Source organism: Macaca mulatta, chromosome 1 (assembly GCF_049350105.2).
Source record: "Macaca mulatta isolate MMU2019108-1 chromosome 1, T2T-MMU8v2.0, whole genome shotgun sequence".
NCBI classification, from domain to species: Eukaryota; Metazoa; Chordata; class Mammalia; order Primates; family Cercopithecidae; genus Macaca; species Macaca mulatta.
In genome coordinates, this window is record NC_133406.1 from 192,487,348 (window position 1) to 192,504,472 (window position 17,125).

The window sequence follows — 17,125 nt, forward strand, 5'->3', positions numbered from 1 at the left end:
ACCATTTTGTTCTACCTGATTGGACTAGAAGCAAATTTTTACGTGATTTTAAATTCTACTTACTAATATGAAGAATTCGTACATAAATTTCAAAGTTGTATTTTTTGTGCTCTATTTGACAGGTCTGCATGTTAATGTATACCAACTTTGTCAAATAATTTAAGAAGCTTACTCTTTTTTTATTCTCTTCAAAAATGTATATAACTGAAAATCTGTTATGATTTTATTTTTAAAAGTTGTTTTAAATGAACTAGTCTGTAATCTACTTAAGAGACAATTCTGTATGTTTTTTTGAGAAACTTGAAGTAACAGAAACATATTCACTATAATTATACTTCAGAATACAGTTACTAATATTTCATACCCACTCTACCCCAAATCCCAAATATACAACTTTGGCAACAATTTGTGTCACCTGCTTTTTAAAGGTTACCTGATTATTGATGTAGTGTAATTTCCAATATTTTAAGTCAATTCTATTCATTTATCTTTGTCCATAAAACAGACTCCCTCATCAGGATAATAGTTTTGAATAGTTGTCTATTATTAACTGTTCTCTTATATTTCATTATCTTTTGTGTTATTTACCCCATTTCTTTTTAACATTGTTTGTAGGTATTTTTTACATTTTATTTTAATTTGGAAACCAGGGCTGTCATCTAGAGGTCTTTATTAAATGGATGGTATCAATTTCTAGTTTATTTCTGTTCCAAAATTTCTGAATTAATGTCCTCCTCTGAGTTTCTAATGTGATACTCCAATCCCACATTTTTGAGAAGTACTTTTTTTCTTCAACTTTTAAGCTCAGGGGTACGTGTGTAGTATGTACAGGTTTGTTACATAGATTAAACATATGCCAGCCGGGTGCGGTGACTCACGACTGTTATCCCAGCACTTTGGGAGGCCACGGTGGGCAGATCACGAGGTCGAGAGATTGAGACCATCCTGGCCAACATGGTGAAACCCATCTCTACTAAAAATACAAAAATTAGCTGGATGTGGCAGCCGTGCCTGTAGTCCCAGCTATTTGGGAGGCCGAGGCAGGAGAATCGCTTTAACCCGGGAGGCGGAGGTTGCAGTAAGTCAAGATCACACCACTGCACTCCAGCCTGGCGAGAGTGCAAGACTCCATCTCAAAAACAAACAACAACAACAACAACAACAACAACAACAAAATGTGCCATTGTGGTTTGCTACACAGATCATCCCACCACCTAGAAGTTAAGCCCAGCATCCATTAGCTATTGTTCCTGATGTTCGCCCTCCTCCCATCCCCCACCCTCTGACAGGCCCCATTGTGTGTTGTTCCCCTCCACGTGTTCTCATCATTCAGCTCTCACTTATACATGAGAACATGTGGTGGTTCGTTTTCTGTTCCTGCATTAGTCTCCTGAGGATAATTGCTTCCAACTTTATCCATGTCCCTGCAAAAGATATGCAAACTTCTTCCTTTTTATGGCTGCATAGTATTTCATGGTAACACATTATCTTTATCTAGCCTGTCATTGATTAACATTTGGGTTGATTCCATGCTTTTCCTATTGTGAACAGTGCTGCAATGACTATACACATGGATGCATCTTCATAATATAATTATTTATAGTCCTTTGGGTTTATACCAAGTAATGAGATTGCTGGGTTAAATGGTATTTTTAGCTCTGGGTCTTTGAGGAATTACCACACTATCTTCCACAATGGCTGAATTAATTTACACTCCCACAAACAGTGTAAGGCTCCCCAGAAGGCTTAAATAGCAGGACTTTCCAGCACAAGTTGCTGCAATTCTGGCAAAGTGGGAGGTTAGATCACTTTATATACCCCTAGGAAAGGGACTGAATCCAGCGGCTGAGCAGCAATGATCTGCGGGTTCAGCTTCCATCACACCTCACAGGGTAAGACTCATTGGCTTGGAACTCCAGCCAGCTACTAGTAGCAGTGTTACATCTCCCTGAGGTAGAATTCCCAATATCATTAAAATGGCAATACTGCCGAAAGTAATTTACAGATTCCGTGCTATTCCTATTAAACTACCATTGACATTCTTCACAGAACTAGCAAAAACAATTTTAAAATTCATATGACTCAAAAAAGAGCCTGAATAGCCAAGGCAACTCTAAGCAAAAAGAACAATGCTAGAGGCATCATGCTACCCAATATCAAAATATACTATAGCACTACAATAACCAAAAAAGCATGGTACTGGTACAAAAACAGAGAACTCAGAAATGAGGCCATCTAATCTTCAACAAAGCTGAATAAAACAAACAATGGATTTCCTCTTCAGTAAACGGTGCTGGGATAACTGGGTAGCCATTTACAGAAGACTGAAACTGGAACTCTTTTTTTACACCACATACAAAAATTACTCAAGATGGATTAAAGACTTAAATGTAAAATCCAAAACTATGAAAATCCTGGAAGACAATCCAAGCAATACCAATCTGGACATAGGAATAGACAAAGGTTATATGATAAAGAGGCAAAGGACAATTTCAACAAAAGCAAAAATTGGGATATAATTAAACTAAAGAGCTTCTGCACAGTAAAGGAAACTGTCAACAGAGTGAACAGACAACCTACAGAATGGGAGAAAATTTTTGCAAACTATGCATCTGACAAAGGTCTAATATCCATTATCTATATGGGACTTAAACAAGTTTAAAAGAAAAAAAATTATTACACAGTGGGCAAAGGACTCTAACAGATGCTTTGCAAAAAAAGACATACATGTGGCCAACAATCATATGAAAAATGCTCAACATCACTTATCGTTAGAGAAATTCAAACCACAATGAGATATCATCTTACATTAGTCAGAATACAATTATTAAAAAGTCAAAAAATAACAGGTGCTGGCAAAGTTGCAAAGAAAAAGAAACACTTATATACTGTTGGCGGGAGTGTAAATTATTTCAACCATTGTGGAAAGCAGTGTAGTAATTTCTCAAAGAGCTAAAATAAGAACTACCATTTGATCCAGCATTTCCATTACTGGATATATACCCAGAGGAATATAAATTATTCTACCAAGAAGACACATGTATGCAAATGTTCACTGCAGCACCATTCACAATAGCAAAGAGATATAATCAACCTAAATGCTCATCAATGACAGATGGGATAATAAAAATGTGGTATGCATACACCATGGAATACTATGCAGTCATTAAAAAATAATGTCTTTTGTAGGTACATTGATGGAGCTGAAGTCTATTATCTTTAGCAAACAAATGCAGGAGCTAAATTATGAGAACTCATGAAACACATACTGGGGCTTACTTAAGGATGGAGGGTGGAAGGAGGGAGAGGAACAGAACAATAAATCTTGGGTACTAGGCTTAGTACCTGGGTGATGAAATAGTCTGTCCAACAAACCCCCATGACATGAGTTTGCCTATGTAGCAAACCTGCACATGTACCCCTGAATGTAAAATAAAAGTTGAAAAAAAACATACATAGGAATAAAATTATGTAAGGAGATGAAAAATCTGTACACTGAAAACTATAACACATTGATGAAACAAGTTATAGAAGGCACAAATAAATGGAAGGATATCACATGTTCATTAATTGGAAGATTTAATGTTGTGAAAATAGCCATACTACCCAAAGTGATTTACAGATTTAGTTAAATCCTTATCAAAATTCCAATGGTGTTTTTTACAAAAAAAAAAAAAAAAAAAACTAAAATTTGTATGGAACCACAAAAGACACTGAACAGCTAAAGCAAGCTTGAGCAAGAAGTACAAAGCTGGCATCATTAAACTTTCTGATTTCAAACTATGTTACAAAGCTATAGTAATCAAAACAGCATCATGCTGTCATAAAAGCAGACATGCAGACCAATAGAACAAAATACAAAGTCCCAAAATTAATCCATACATATATTGTGAAATAAGTTTTGATACAGACATCAAGAACACACAATAGAGGAAAGATAGACTCTTCAGTAAATGGTCCTGGGAAAACTGAATATCCATATATGAAAAATGAAGTTGGACACTTCTCTTCTTACATCATCCACAAAAGTCAATTCAAAGTGGATTAAACACTTAAAGGTAAGACCTGAAACTGTGGCATTCCTAAAAGAAAACATAAAGAAAAGGCTTCTTGACAGTGGTCTTAACAATGATTTTTTTTTTTTTGGATTTGGCACCAAAAGTACAGGTAACAATAACAAACAAGTAGGTCTACATCAAAGTAAAAATCTGCACAGCAAAAGAAACAATCAATAAAATAACAATCAATCAACCTATAAAATGGGATTAAATATTTGTAAAACATATTGCTTAAGTGCTTTTGAATATTTTTCTTACCTTAATACATTATTTATTATTCTCAAAATATATGTATAACAGCTGATATTATATCAGTCTTATAATATATATTATATAGATAAAATCAATATGTTAATTAGTTTATGGACTATAATTGTTTCAAGCTTATAAAATAAATGAATAATTTGTGTACCTTTATAATCTTATAAAAATCCTTTTCAATTACTCTTTTTAATTTAATGAAACATTCTTATAATAAAATTAGTCCTATATGAAAGCAAAGCATTTACAGAGATAATACACCAATAAGTGAACATTTCTGTGACCTCCAAAAACCATGAGAATCTGCTGAACTCAGCACTTTAGTCTCCACAATTTATTTAACTTTGTCATTCAGAGAATTTCATTAGTGTGTTCTTAGTTCTGATTCAATCATGCAGATCTCACATAGGAACTTTTCAAATTACCAAGAAGTTAAAAGAGAAGCAAGATTGCTTAAAAACAAGCCATATTTGCGATAACTCTATTCCTTAGAATCACCATATGTCCCTCCTAGTTTATTCTCTCTTATATTTTAAACCCAAAGGATTAACTCTCAAAATTCCAATTCAAATCTAACCTTCTCTGGAAATCCTTCCCCAAGGTGTTAGTTTCACATCAAACTTATTCTTCCCTGAAGTTTTGATTAAATTCTAATATCTTATTATATTAAAGTCTCATGTAGACATTTATACATTGCCTTGGATTAACTTTGCACTGAGTTAGAAAAGTACATTATGCCTAAATATATTGCTTTTCTCTATGTTTTATACTAGACTATATATATAGTGATCACAAAATTACAAATTAAGACACAAGTATTAAGACAGCACTACATAATTACCAGAATGGTTAAATTGAAAACATTGACTTCCATTACAATAATATAATAATCTTTTTTATATCAATGGTAATTATGATTTCTATATAATTTCAAATATTAACAAAACATACAGCTGCTATTTTCCAGGTGTTTGTTTTTCCATTCTTTTAAACAAAAACTGCTTTTAATCATTATGTTTTTAATATATTCTTAAGTTTTGTGGGTACATAGTAGATGTATATATTTATGGGTTACATGAAATGTTTTTATACAGGCATACTATCAATAATAATCACATTTGGGTAAATGAGGTATCCATTGCCCCAAATATTTATAATTTCTTTGTGTTACAATAAAATTATACCTAATTATACTCCTTTGATTACTTTTAAATGTGCAATAAATTATTGTTGACCAGCTACCCAGCTGTGCTATCAAATACTAGATCTTATTCATTCTGACTATATTTTCATAACCATTAGCCATCCTCATGTTATCTCCCCTTCCTGGCTAATCTCCCTAGACTCCGGTAATTGCCATTCTACTCTCTATCGCCACGAGTGCAATTGTTTTGCTATTTTTAGCTCCTACAGATAAGTGAGAACATTGGAAATTTGTCTTTCTGTGCCTGGCTTATTTCACTTAACATAATGACCTCCAATTCTACCAGCATTGTTTCAAATGACAGAATCTCTTTGTTTTTATGGCTGAATAGTGCTCCCTTGTGTATATGTGCCACATTTTCATTATCCATTTCTCTGTTGATGGTCGCTTAGGTTGCTTCCAAATTTATCTACTATTGTGAACAGCACTGCAATAGAAATGAGAGTCCAGATATCTTTTCCATATAATGATATCTTTTCTTTGAGGTATATACCTAGCAGTGGAATTCCTGGATCATACAGTAGTAATTCTATTTTCACTTAATTGAGGAACCTCCACACTGTTCTCCATAGTGATTGTACTCATTTACATTTCCACCAACAGTGTATGAGAATTTCTTTTTCTCCACATCCTTGCCAATGGTCTTTTGGATAAAGGCCATTTTAACTGGAGTGAGATTACATCTCATTGTAGTTTTCATTTGCATTTCTCTGATGAGCTGATGCTGAGCTTTTTGCCATTTGGATGTCTTTTTATATACCTTTTTGCCATTTGGATGTCTTCTTTTGAGAAATAGATATTTAGATTTTTTTTCATTTTTTAATCAGATTATTAGATTTTTTCTTATTGAGTTGTTAGAATTTTGCAGAGTTTCTCCAATGTTTCTTGTAGTAATTTCATAGTTTGAAGTAAGTCTTCAGTCCATTTTATTTTATTTTTGTATATTTTGAGAGATAGGAGTCTAATTTCATTCTTCTCCATATGGATATCCAGTTTTCTCAGCACCATTTATTAAGGATACTGTCCTTTCCCCAATGTATCATCTTGGCAACTTCAACAAAAATGAGTTTGCTGTAGATGTATGGATTTCTTTCTGGGTTCTCTATTCTGTTTTCTCTGTCTATGTGTCTGTCTCTATGCCAGTATCATGCTGTTTTGGTTACTATAGCTTTGTAGTATAATTTGAAGTCAGGTAATGTGATGCCTCCAGTTTTTTACCTCTTTGCTCAGGATGGCTTTGGTTATTCTGGGTGTTTTGTAGTTTCATATAAATTTTGGTATTGCTTCTTCTACTTCTGTGAAAAAAATGTCATTGGTATTTTGATAGAAATTATATTCAATCTGCAGATTGTATTGGGTAGTATGGACATTATAACAATATTCACTCTTCCAAACCATAAACATGAAATATCTTTCCATTTTTTGGTGTCCTCTTCTATTTCTTGCATCAGTGTTTTATAGTGTTTATTGTAGAGATCTTTCACTTTTATGGCTAAGGCTTCTTTTTAGTTTTTAAATTTTAAATATTGTGGGTACATAGTAGGTATATATAGTTATGAATTACATAAGACATATTGATACAGGCATAAAATGTGTAATATTCATGTCAGGGTATATAGTATATCCATTACTTTAAGCATTTATTCTTTATGTTTTAAACAAATCAATTATGCTATGCTAGTTATTTTTAAATATACAATTAAGTTTTGTGGATTTTTAAATTTGTTTTTACTAAGGTTAACCAGATGTGCTAGTAAATACCAGGTCTTATTTATTCTTTCTAACTATTACTTTGCACTCATTAACCATCCCTCCTTCTCCACTCCACCTGCAACTACTATTTCCAGCCTTTAGTAACCATCTTTCTACTTTCTATCTCACTGATTTCAATTTTTTAAATATTTTTAGCTCCCACAGGTAAGTGAGAACACGTTGAGAGAGGAAGTAGAAAGAAACTAACTAGGCAGACAAGGCAAAGAGTCCTTGGCAGAACTTCTCTTCTAAAAAAGAGCAGTGTGGAAGATCAGGCTGCAAACATAGATAAGGAAGCTGGAATCTTGTTCAGGGGGATGCCTGCAGTTGCACCAGTAGAAAGGATTACCTGGGGCCAAGCATGTGAAACATGAGGGCACCACCTCCCCTTTTCTAGCACATGCACAGTAGGAAAGAGATAAGCTACATGAAGTAGCTCAGGCCAACGACCTGCTGGGGTAATAAAAGGTTGGGACAGGGGCTGCCAGATATTCACACTCCATGCAGATGGCATACCTAATCCTAAATGGTTTTTCTTGTTGTCCTATATAGCTAAGATACCCCCTCCCACTAGCTCATTTATAAAAACCCTTGCATTTCACTGTGGAATGGCAACCCTTTTAGGGACCCCTCTCTGCAGCAAGAGGCTGTTATCTTTCTTTCACCTATTAAATTTCTGCTCTAACCTCACCTTTCATGTGTCCACATCCTTGATTTATTCAGTCAGGAGACCAAAAACTTCGGATGCCACCCCAGGCAACGAGGCCATTAAATGTGAAGTTGTCTTTCTGCACCTGGTTTATTTCGCTTAGCATAATAACCTCCAATACCATCTATGTTGTTGCAAATGACAGAATCTCTTTCTTTTTATAGCTAAATAGTATTCCTTTTTGTGTATGTGTCACATTTTCATTATCCATTTGTCTGTTGATGGCCATGTAGGTTGCTTCCAAATCTTAGCTATTGTGAAAAGTGCTGAAATAAACCTGGCAGTGCATATTTCTTCAATATACTGATTTCCTTTCTTTTGGGTATATACCTAGCAGGAGAACTGCTGGATCCTATGGTAGCTCTATTTTTTATACATGTACTTTAAGTTCTGGGGTACATGTGCAGAACTTGCAGCTTTGTTACATAGGTATACACATGCCATGGTGACTTGCTGCACCCATCAACCCATCACCTACATTAGGTATTTCTCCTAATGCTATCACTCCCCTAACCCCCCACCTCCCAACAGGCCCCAGTATGTGATGTTCCCCTCCCTGTGTCCATGTGTTCTCATTGTTCAATTCCCACTTATGAGTGAGAACGTGCAGTGTTTGGTTTTCTGTTCCTGTGTTAGTTTGCTGAGAATGATGTTTTCCAGCTTCATCCATGTCCCTGCAAAGGACACAAATGCATCCTTGTTAATGGCTGCCTAGTATTCCTTGGTGTATATGTGCCACATTCTCTGTATCCAATCTATCACTGATGGACATTTGGGTTAGTTCCAAGTTTTTGCTATTGTGAATAGTGCCGCAGTAAACATACACATGCATGTGTCTTTACAGTAGAATGATTTATAATCCTTTGGGTATATACCCAGTAATGGGATGGCTGGGTCAAATTGTATTTCTAGTTCTAGATCCTTGAGGAATCGCCACACTGTCTTCCACAATGGTTGAACTAATTTACACTCCCACCAACAGTGTAAAAGCATTCCTATTTCTCCACATCCTCTCCAGCATCTGTTGTTTCCTGACTTTTTAATGATCATCATTTCAACTGGTGTGAGATGGTATCTCATTGTGGTTTTAATTTGCATTACTCTGATGACCAGTGATGATGAGCTTTTTTTCATATGTTTGTTGGCTGTATAAGTGTCTTCTTTTGAGAAGTGTCTGTTCATATCCTTTGGCAACTTTTTGAGGAGGTTGTTTGTTTTCTTGTAAATTTGTTTAAGTTCCTTGTAAATTCTGGATATTAGCCCTTTGTCAGATGGATAGACTGCAAAAATTTTCCCCCATTCTGTAGGTTGCCTGTTCACTCTGATGATATTTTCTTTTGCTGTACAGAAGCTCTTTAGTTTAATTAGATACCATTTGTCAACTTTGGCTTTTGTTGCCATTGCTGTTGGTATTTTAGACATGAAGTCTTTGCCCATGCCTATGTCCTGAATGGTATTGCCTAGGTTTTCTTCTAGGGTTGTTGTGGTTTTAGGTCTTAGGTTTAAGTCTGTAATCCATCTTGAGTTAGTTTTTGCATAAGGTGTATTCAGTTTTCTGCACATGGCTAGCCAGTTTTCCCAACACCATTTATTAAATAGGGAATCCTTTCCCCATTTCTTGTTTTTGTCAGGTTTGTCAAAGATCAGATGGTTTTATATGTGTGAGGTTAATTCTGAGGCCTCCATTCTGTTGCATTGGTCTATATATCTGTTTTGATACCAGCACCATGCTGTTTTGGTTACTGTGGCCTTGTAGTATAGTTTGAAGTCAGGTAATGTGATGCCTCCAGCTTTGTTCTTTTTGCTTATGATTGTCTTGGCAATGAGGGCTCTTTTTTGGTTCCATATGAATTTTAAAGTAGTTCTTTCCAATTCTGTGAAGAAAGTCATTGGTAGCTTGATGGGGATCGCATCGAATCTATAAATTACTTTGGGCAGTATGGCCATTTTCACAATATTGGCTCTTCCTATCCTTGAGCATGGAATGTTTTCCTATTATGTTTTCTATTATGTTTCTATTATGTTTTCTATTTGTTTGTAAGAGTCCGAGTGATCTCATTGTTCAGTTCCCACCTATGAGTGAGAACATGCAGTGTTTGGTTTTCTGTTCTTGCGATAGTTTGCTGAGAATGATGGTTTCTAGCTACATCCATGTCCCTACAAAGGACACAAACTCATCCTTTTTATGGCTGCATAGTATTCCATGGTGTATATGTGCCACATTCTCTTAATCCAGTCTGTCACTGATGGACATTTGGGTTGATTCCAAGTCTTTGCTATTGTGAATAGTACTGCAGTAAACATACATGTGCATGTGCCTTTATAGCAGCATGATTTATAATCCTTTGGGTATATACCCAGTAATGGGATGGCTGGGTCATATGGCATTTCTAGTTCTAGATCCTTGAGGAATCGCCATACTGTCTTCCACAATGGTTGAACCAGTTTACAATCCCATCAACAGTATAAAAGTGTTCCTGTTTCTCCACATCCTCTCCACCACCTGCTGTTTCCTGACTTTTTAATGATTGCCATTCTAACTGGTGTGAGATGGTATCTCTGTGGTTTTGATTTGCATTTCTCTGATGGCCAGTGATGATGAGCATTTTTTCATGTATCTGTTGGCTGTATGCATGTCTTCTTTTGAGAAATGTCTGTTCATATCTTTTGCCCACTTTTTGATGGGGTTTCTTTTTCTCATAAATTTGTTTGAGTTCTTTGTAGGTTCTGGATATTAGCCCTTTGTCAGATGAGTAGATTGCAAAAATTTTCTCCCATTCTGTAGATTGCCTGTTCACTCTGATGGTAGTTTCTTTTGCTGTGCAGAAGTTGTTTAGCTTAATTAGATCCCATTTGTCAATTTTGGCTTTTGTTGTCATTGCTTTTTGTGTTTTAGACATGAAGTCCTTGCCCATGCCTATGTCCTCAATGGTATTCCCTAGGTTTTCTTCTAGGGTTTTTATGGTTTTAAGTCTAACATTTAAGTCTCTAATCCATCTTGAATTAATTTTTGTATAAGGAGTAAGGAAAGGATCCAGTTTCAGCTTTCTACTTATGGCTAGCCAATTATCCCAGCACCATTTATTAAATAGGGAATCCTTTCCCCATTTCTTGTTTTTGTCAGGTTTGTCAAAGATCAGATAGCTGTTGATGTGTGGTATTATTTCTGAGGGCTCTGTTCTGTTCCATTGGTCTATATCTCCGTTTTGGTACCAGTACCATGCTGTTTTGGTTACTGTAGCCTTGTAGTATAGTTTGAAGTCAGGTAGCGTGATGACTCCAGCTTTGTTCTTTTGACTTAGGATTGTGTTGGCAATGCGGGCTCTTTTTTGCTTCCATATGAAATTTAAAGCAGTTTTTTCCAATTTTGTGAAGAAAGTCATTGGTAGCTTGATGGGGATGGCATTGAATCTAGGCATTGAATCATACCTTGGGCAGTATGGCCATTTTCACAATATTTATTCTTCCTCTCCATGAGCATGGTATGTTCTTCCATTTGTTTGTGTCCTCTTATTTCACTGAGCAGTGGTTTGTAGTTCTCCTTGAAGAGGTTCTTTACATCCCTTGTAAGTTGGATTCCTAGGTATTTTATTCTCTTTGAAGCAATTGTGAATGGAAGTTCATTCATGATTTGGCTCTCTGTTTGTCTGTTACTGGTGTATAAGAATGCTTGTGATTTTTGCACATTAATTTTGTATCCTGAGACTTTGCTGAAGTTCCCTATCAGCTTAAGGAGATTTTGGGCTGAGGTGATGGGGTTTTCTAAATATACAATCATGTCATCTGGTGCCACTGATTCTTAAAAGTAGTTGGTGAAAGCCGATTCTCACACATGTTCTTTATAAGTAAAGGGAGATTTGCAGTATAGTGAAATGAGCAATTAGCAAGGTGTAGGTAAGTCATAAAATGCTCCTGTCAGTTTGCTGAAATAAGGGAAAACGTGAATAACCCAAGCCACTATTTTTTCAGAGTTATTTGAGCCTTTAACAGATATTTCAGAGTGAAAGCTAATCCTTCAAGAGATTCAGATAAAAGTACAGGATATACTTCCTTGGAGCTCCCACCCTTGCTGCTTCACTTACCTTTCAGAGTATAAAGTAGAACAAAAATGAGTAGGGTGAAGAATAACATTAGAATACCCAAGATTATGCATAAATCATCTGTCCAAATACTATACAATAAGAACAGATCATCTGAAACAGAGACTGAAAAAAAGAGAAAGAAAAAATGCAAACAATTCATTATAAAGAAATAAAGACTTGAAAATATTCACAAATTAAGAATCCAGATATGTAGAAGCCCACTTAATAAAGGTAAAAGGAGGTTGAGTAGGTTCATTTACTTGTTTTTTCTGGGCTTATCCAAGGTTTTATGATGTCATAGACTATGTAGGTTGGTCGAGCCTATATGTGCAATTTGGGTTGAACCATGAATACAATCTGTGAGAAGTCATCTCTACTCATTAATCCACAGGAAACTGAAAATATGCTCTCATTTATTTTTACACTTTTGTTGAAGAAATGTAGAGGCAAAGTGTCTGAAAATGTCATAAGGAGGCTCTGAACAGTTGGATAAAACAAATTATTTTTAATTGCAGCTCAGTGGCAGAAGAGGAAATTTTAATATACAAAGTACACAGGATGATCATAATATTGGAGGAGGTCAAAGTCAATCATAAGGAACAAATGGACAAAAGATGATAAAGAAGGTGCCATGATTACTAAACTCAAATATTTAAAAGGTTGTCATAGGGCTCAAACTCTAGAAGGACCAATAATAAAGTTACAGATGATACTTTTGATTTCATTAATGCAGAACATTGTGATGTTCACTGTTGAATCCCCAGTATTTAGAAATGTGTTTGGTATATAGTAATCTCTTATTAAACATCTGTTAAGTGATTTAGAGCTACAAAGACAACATCCAGAGGAAATCAGAAAACAGTTACAAAACAATTTTAGCTATTTCAAAGATGAAACAGGGTCCAAAAAATACCACCTGTACATATTATATTTAAAAATTGGATGAGACAAGCTAAGAAATATCTGCAGAACAAAAATTATTAAAGGTAACTTGAGAAGAGGTACTTTGAAAAAGTAGTAAATAAAATTGATGATATTGAAACATAATGTCTGAAGTTAAGAATTCAGAGTGGGTACCACAAAAATCACTCATATTTAGGAATTGATTACTAAACTTGATAATAAACTGGAAGGCATAAACATGGAGAGAAAAAGTCAAAAATAAAGGAGAGAAGTTAAGAGACATAGAGAATGGAGTAGAAAGTTCTGATTGACAGAATCTAAAGTTAAAAAGAAGACAAATTAAATAAAGGAGAAAAGGAAGTACAGTTATGTGCCACATAATGACGTTTTGGTTAACAGTGAACCATATATATCACAGTGGTCTCATAAGATTATAATGGAGCTGAAAATTTTCTTTCATCTAGTGATGTCATCCTGAGGAATTAATTAATGAGCTGTTGGAACTGTAACAAGAATGCATAGCTGAGGAACAAAAAAGAGACAAGGAAACTGCAGGAGAAGAAAAAGAAGACCTTCTCAGGAAATCCAGAGTGAATGGTTTAGCAGAAGCTTTTGCAGACATCAACAAGCTCCTTAAAATATTTGAAAATATGAACCCCAATACTGAAAGGATTGCATTAATGAGCAGGAATGTCTGTGGTACATTATCTGCTTACAAGAAAATCTATAATGAAAAAAAGAAAAAAATCAAGCAAACCACAATGGATGCTTCTGCAGAGACACCTCCTTTAAGAAGAGCCTCCAGCAGGTCCTTCAGGAATTATCACAGAAGAGAAAACATCCTTATCATAGGAGGTGACAGGTCCATATGTGCTATTGCCCTTGAAGATCTTCCAGGGGGACAAAATATGGAAGTAGAAAATGGTGATAGTGATGATCCTGACCCTGAGTAGGCCTAGGTTAAGGTGTGTATTTGTATCTTAGTTTTTAATAAAAAAAATTTTTTAAATTGTTTTATTAGGAAAAGCTTATAGAATAATGACATAAAGAAAGAAAACATTTTTGTATGATTGTACATTTGTATCTTAAGCTGTTATTACAAAACAGTCAAAAAGTTAAGAAATTTTTAAGTTTACAAGTAAATAAGTCACAATAAGCTAAGGTTAATCTATTACCAAATAAAGTAAATTTAGTGTAGGCTAAGTGTACAGTGTTTATAAAGCCTACAAGAGTGTACAGAAATGTCCTAAGCCTTCTCATTCACTCACTACTCATTCAGTTACTCACCCAAAGCAACTTCCAGTCCTGCAAGCTCTATTCATAATAAGCGCCCTGTACAGATGTACCATATTTTATCCTTTATACCATATATTCACTGTCCCTTTTCTATGTTTAGATATGTTTAGATACATAAATACTTACCATTGTGTTACAATTGCCTATAGCATTCAGTACAGTAGCATGCTGGTCTGGTTTTTAGCCTAGGATAATAGGCTATACCTTATAGCTTAGGTGTGTAGTATGCAATACCATTTAGGTTTGTGTAAATATGCTACATGATATTTACATAATGATGCAATTGGCTACATAAATATTTCTCAGAATGTATCCCATTGTTAAGCAACACATGGCTGTATTTAAAACAATGGTAGCTGAGATTTTTTGAGACCTGACAAAAAACACTAATGTAGAAAATCAGGGAGCCCAATTAATCCTTATTATTAAAAAATAAAAAGAATTCCACAAAGGCATGTACATGGGCATGTGCTCACACACACACACACACACACTAAAAACTCTTTTGAGCAGCCAGAGAAAAAGAAAGTTCACATTCAGAAGCGCCAATTAGACTAAAAGCAGACTTCTCAATAGAATAGAAACAGTGGAAGTCACAATAGTGAAATAATATGTTCAATGCACTGGAAAAAATCTTCAAACTAAAATTCTGTAGCCATTGAAATAAATGTGAGACAAACGCTATCAGATAGTGTGATAGTATTTGTTAAGTCTGATATGCAAGAAAAAATAGAAGTCAAAAAAGTTGTAAACTATAGATAAATATAAACAAGCAATGCTATATAAAACAATAATTAAAATAATGTTCTATGAGGTTTAAATAACATAGAATTAAAATCTTCAGCGATCATAGCATATGTCCTGATGGAACTACATGTTACTAAACTATTCCAAGATCTTTTTATCTTCTGAGAGTGTTTAAGATATTGATATGCTTAGGCTTTTTGTTCTCACCCAAATCTTATCTTGAATCATAATCCCCATGTGTAGAAGAGAGGGAAGTGATTGGATTATGGGGGTGGTTTCCCCCATGCTGTTCTCATGATAGTGAGTGAATTCTCACAAGTTTTAGAAATGGTAGTTTTTCCTGCTCTCTCATGTGCGCTCTCTCACCTGCTGTCATTTAAGACATGCCTGCTTCCCCTTCCGCTATGATTGGAAGTTTCCTGAGGTCTCCCCAGCCATGCAGAACTACCAGTCGATTGAACCTCCTTTGCTTATAAATTACTCAGACTCTAGTAGTATCTTTACAGCAGTGTGAGAACGGACTAATTCAGGTATTAATTAAATTTAGACTTGATAGTAAGTACACACACGTTGAAATTTCTAAATGAACCACTTAAATAGTGGGGGAAAAAAACGCTGTATAAATTATATGTCGTTATAAGTAAAAACAGATGGAATAATTAAAATTACAAACAGAAAATGAAATGTTTAAAACACAATACAATGAAAATGAAGAAAAATAGAAATATGTATATAAAACAGGAAGGTCAGATAAGCACAAAATGATGTTAGAAATTTGAAACATCAATAAGCTAAAAGTATAAATGATTCATTTAAGAGGCAATAATTATAAAATAGAATAGATTAAAAATTTAAATCTAATTATATCCTTTTCCAAGAGATGCACAAAATCATAAATATGCAGAAAAATTTAAATATAAAATATTTTAAGCTAAATAAAAAGAAAATATGTACAATACAAATATAAATCAAGATTGTAGCCATTAACTTGGTGAAAATTGGTAAAATTTGAATATATTTTGAAGATAAAGGAAACTGATTAATGTCCTGTTGATAGTGAGATGCAAGAAAACAAAAAGTAGCCATACTACTATTGGGAAAATAGATGGCAAGACAAGAAAGCATTACTAGACACACATAATAATTAATGTTTTCTTTTGCCAGTAAAGCTTATCCACTTCAATGGTATATCAACTTAATATCATGACTTCAAACTGTAAAGGAATAATTGACAAAACTAGAGAATTTATATTTAAGTAATTATTACCATTTTATTACTTAATTTCTCTATTTTTCCTGTTTGTCATACCTGTTTACTCTTTCCTGCATTTTAGAGGAACTTTTTTAAAATCACATTTTAATTTATTTATCTTTTTTGGTTTTGACTCTATCAATTTGTATCATTTTGATTACACTAGGAATTAAATTATACATGCTCAACTTTTCATAATCTACTGAGAAACACCATTTTATCACTACAATATAGCTCTTTATCATTTCTACTTATGTTGTAGTTGTTTTATATATTACAAGTATATATACATAAATTAAAAATCCAATCGGATAATGTTATTTTTTTTGCTTTTCATCATCAAACATGTTAAAGAACTCAAGAGGAAAGGAATATTGTAATAGATTTACTTCAATAGTTATGATTTGTCTTCCTTAACTCCTAATGACCACATTTCCTTCTGCTGTTATCTCCCTTCTGAAGAACTGCAGTGCTTTGAAGCAGTTCTGCTGGTAAAGAATTATCCAAGATTTTCTTTCTCCTTAAAATGTTTTTACTAACTTTCATTATTTAAGTATATTTTCACTGGACATAAAATTATGGTTTGGCAGTTCTTTACTTTCAGCGTAGAAAAAAGTCACTTCCTTCTGACACCATGGATGGATTTGGATTAGAATTCCACAGTTGTTTGTACTATTGTTTTCCCTCATAAGTAATGCGTCCATTTTCTCTGGATGTTTTTAATAATTTTTCTATGGCTTTACCTTTGGAATCATTTGATTGTTATGGTATGGCCATGGATTTCCCTAGATTTCTATTTGGGGGTTCACTGTACTTTTTGAATGTGTAGGTTATGTCTTCTGACAAATTTGTGAAGTTTTC

General features: G+C 34.3%; 1 protein-coding gene and 1 long non-coding RNA gene across 3 annotated transcripts in view; one reads left to right on the forward strand and one right to left on the reverse strand.

The window, feature by feature from the left end:
• LOC144333520 (uncharacterized) overlaps positions 1-17,125 on the forward strand; it is a 174,915-nt gene that overhangs the window by 60,257 nt on the left and 97,533 nt on the right. The gene's annotated exons all lie outside the window — the stretch shown is intronic.
• LOC106998463 (selection and upkeep of intraepithelial T-cells protein 1-like) overlaps positions 3,563-17,125 on the reverse strand; it is a 215,810-nt gene continuing 202,247 nt past the window's right edge. Inside the window, exons 9-10 of one of the 2 annotated variants that reach the window (XM_077957855.1) lie at positions 12,067-12,189; positions 3,563-4,082 (exon numbers count right to left, since the gene is read on the reverse strand). The gene's annotated coding sequence lies outside the window, so the exon portion shown is untranslated. Of the gene's footprint in view, positions 4,083-12,065; positions 12,190-17,125 lie in introns of those variants that run through there. The other variant, XM_077957863.1, reaches the window with a different exon arrangement.